This window comes from Chenopodium album, chromosome 5 (assembly GCF_948465745.1).
Source record: "Chenopodium album chromosome 5, dcCheAlbu1.1, whole genome shotgun sequence".
NCBI lineage: Eukaryota > Viridiplantae > Streptophyta > Magnoliopsida > Caryophyllales > Amaranthaceae > Chenopodium > Chenopodium album.
This window is the reverse complement of record NC_137838.1, coordinates 47,716,431-47,719,859: the sequence shown is the minus strand read 5'-3', so window position 1 is coordinate 47,719,859 and position 3,429 is coordinate 47,716,431. Positions and strand designations below refer to the sequence as shown.

The 3,429-nt window shown below is 44.8% G+C and overlaps 1 long non-coding RNA gene across 1 annotated transcript; it reads right to left on the bottom strand.

Annotated features, from left to right (window-relative positions):
- Nucleotides 1–471: 471 nt before the first annotated feature.
- LOC145630718 (uncharacterized) lies at nt 472–1,997 on the bottom strand. Its single transcript, XR_014112205.1, has 3 exons — nt 1,601–1,997; nt 1,374–1,497; nt 472–1,302 (listed from the first exon to the last, which is right to left on the bottom strand). It is a non-coding gene; the product is annotated as an uncharacterized LOC145630718 (long non-coding RNA).
- Between the last annotated feature and the right edge of the window lie 1,432 nt (nt 1,998–3,429).

Here is a 3,429-nt window from a genome sequence, read left to right as displayed (position 1 = left end):
GACCCAATAGAGCTATGTTTGGCCTGATTCTTTTTTAAAGATACGTAGGCAACCCCTCAAGGGGGCACGACCACTTTAAAAAATACAATCCTTCCTCCGTCAATCAAGCATACGCGCTAGTTCAACATTGCGTCACGACAAAATGGAGCAAAACAAAAAGGAATTTTCTGCGCCACGGGAAAATCTACCGTGTCACTTTATTTTATATATATATTTTTTATTTTATTCATCGTTATTATTTATTATTTTATTTTTCTTTAGGGAAGTTATAAACCTCGTCCCATTTCAAAACATATTTATTTTGGGGTAGTTGTAAAACGTATTCAGGCTTTTCTTTTCTTTTTATTTCTTTTTCTTTTAGGGAAGGTCAGTACCCTTCACTCACTCCACTTACGTCTTTTTGTCGCGTCATTAATAACTACACAATCACACAAAATGAGTCTCAAACACACACTAACACACACCAATAAATAGATAAAATGTGAATAATGCATAAAATGAGTCATAATAAATAAACAACGTCAAGTGTCATCACAACATGTACAAATAAAGACCCTCGATCAAAAATCTGCTGAACTATAAGAGTTAGGATCAGTGTCATCTCCAGCCTATGAATATGGGAACAGTGAGCCAAAGAGTCCCGCCATCATCAGAGTACGAGGAGTAGTATCCCTACCAGTCCCTGTAACTCAAGCAGCAGTCAAACTCAAAGCAGGACCCGTCCATCTTGCAAACGGTGTAGACTGACTCAAAGAAATGGGAATCGTCGGTGTAGGCATCGTCATATACACTGGAACTGAAAAAAAGCCCGACAACGGTGGAGGAACCCCAGACGATGGTGCTGAAAATAAGCCAGGATCCACGGGAGTCATAACTGGCCTAAACTCAAGTTGTGAAGGCTGTGAAAACGAATGTCGCTGCCACTAACCCTGACCCTGAAGGCGCTGGGAAGACTGAGGCTGCTGCCACTGAGCCTCCTGAAACGGCTGAGAAATCTGAGGTTCCCGCTGAGACTGAGAATGCCGATGAACCTCAGGAGATCGTCTACCACGACTAGGCTCTCCCTCGTCCGAGCCTCTATGCCTCGAGCGCGAACGGCACCTCCGTTGCTCATGAAGGATACAAAATCAAAAGACGTATACAATGCAAAATAAAACAAATGGTAGAAATGGAAGAAAGTGAACATACCTCAAAAACATCGCCAGAACTACTCCGATAACTCGCACCACGCCGAAGCTTGATGATGCAGTACTTCAGAGCGTCAATCAGCTTCATGAATCCCATCATCTCCGGGTGGGTAGGCTGAGAACAAAACAAAGAAAAATCAGTAACAAGCGGTGTTAAAAGGGATGAATAATGCATCAAAAGCTTACCGACTCAAAAACCTCAGGCAGAGACTCTTGCGCCTGTCTGAAACCCTCTGGCGCATCAGCAATTTGGTCCTCGATAATACCAATCGGCCCTGGGTAGCGGACATATTGAGGCGGAATCTCAATCCTCCCCACACGGCGAACAGTCGTTAGAAAATACGATCGAATAATCAAGTTATTCGGCTATTTAAACAGAGACTAGCGACAAAGCTCCTTAAAAGAAATCATACCTCAGGAAGACGGGGTGGAGGAGCCAGAGAGGGAAGCAAGTCCTGCGCATAATCACCCTCCATGCGCACAAGCTCCTGCCAAGGAAAAGTGTAGCGCTCTCCCCTGTTTATCAACTCCCTAAGCAAGCGCGAGTCCAGCATCGACTCCGGTGGAGACAAGGGCACCACAAAGCGATTACCACTGTGCTGACGAACGACACGCTCCCCCAGATCCCAGACAAAGCGTCCGGTACCAACAAAAATAGTGCGGTACGCTGAAAGCTGCAAGGCCTCGAGAAGATTAGTCATCCCAGCCCAAGGACGATACTAGACATCAATAGCAACCTGGAAATCATAAAACGTTGCAATGAAGCACCGGAAATAACATCAAGATAGAAAATAACAGGCTTCAAAAGTAATTCTTACACCAACAGAAGAGGTGCCTCGGCGTAGCAGCCTGCGTAGCGCAGAGACAGACTCCACCCGTGACTCTCCTCGGTTACGCCAACTGACCTCGACAGGGAAGTCATGAACCGCTCCACGACGCCGTCGAGGAGCCAATGCTGGAAAGTACTCGTAGAACCATAGTTGCAATGAAAAGTAATCTTTGAGCACATGAGTCAATCAAATTTAAATAAAACAAGAAGAGGAAAGGATTGTCACCTCTACGACTCTCCATAAACAGTAGATAGTGACAGGGGACTAGTCGTTCAGCTGCCTACATCCATGGCGTAACGACAAGAGAAGGTCAGCATATCCGAGGCTGGCCCAGCTAAAGGATCCTATCTCACCGATCCTGACTAAAGAAGGAAGGTAGTAAAGGAGTGCACGCGAACTCCTATCAAGAGAAAGAGTCATGGAAATGAGAATCAAAATTAAGATCCGCACTCGCTGCTCAGGTGATGTCTTCTCCTTGTCAAAACCATGGGCTAGAACCGAAAGCCAACTCTGATCGCCCGCTCATTGGATCACCTCGAGACACTGGCTGGGTCCTGATATGCTGAATGATCGTACCTAACAAATCAGCTGCCTCACCCGCTCCCCAAGAAAGATCAGACAACTGTGCTACGACCCGGCCAGTGAAGCGTAGACCGCTAATCATGCTAAAGTCCAGAGGGGTCACTGTCATCTCCCCCCAAGAAAAGTGAAAGGTGTTGGTAGTATCCCAAAAATACTCCAACAACGTGCTAACGACTGTCGCACCACAACGCTAGGGGCTGCAAAACCCTAGGATTGCCGAATAAAAGTTCACTAAGCCAGCTGATTCCCATAAGGCGTTCGTAGCAGGATCCCTCGTGATAATTTTATGAAGTTGAGGAATCAAATCTCCGGCTCCAGAATAGTGATGGCGAAGCGTGCCGTCAACTATGCCTGCAAATGGACGATGAGAAACGTGGTTCTCACGACATAAAACCAACTAGTCTGAGGTCCACGGAGGTGGAGCCCACCTACCTCTACCCGTAGAGGCCCGAGGCTCTTACTTTAAGACGTCACCATCCATACCCTCGGGAATCGTGGGAGTTTCCTCCCGAAAAGCCTGACGCCGGCCATGAGTGGAAAGATCGCGATCCCGTCTTCTAGGCATGCTATTATAAAAATAAAAATCTAAATGCTTAACATCATTTCCTAAGACATTTGGTTATTTATATCAAGTTGCATTTTAATAAAAAATCTAAATGCTTAGCATCATTTCCTAAGTCATTTAATTATTTATATCGAGTTGCATTTTAATAAAAAATCTAAATGCTTAGCATCATTTCCTAAGTTATTTAGTTATTTATTGCATTATACGCTAAATTCTTACCTCAAGGCTAAAAATTAGCAAAATAATGGAGTTATTTATAGTATTT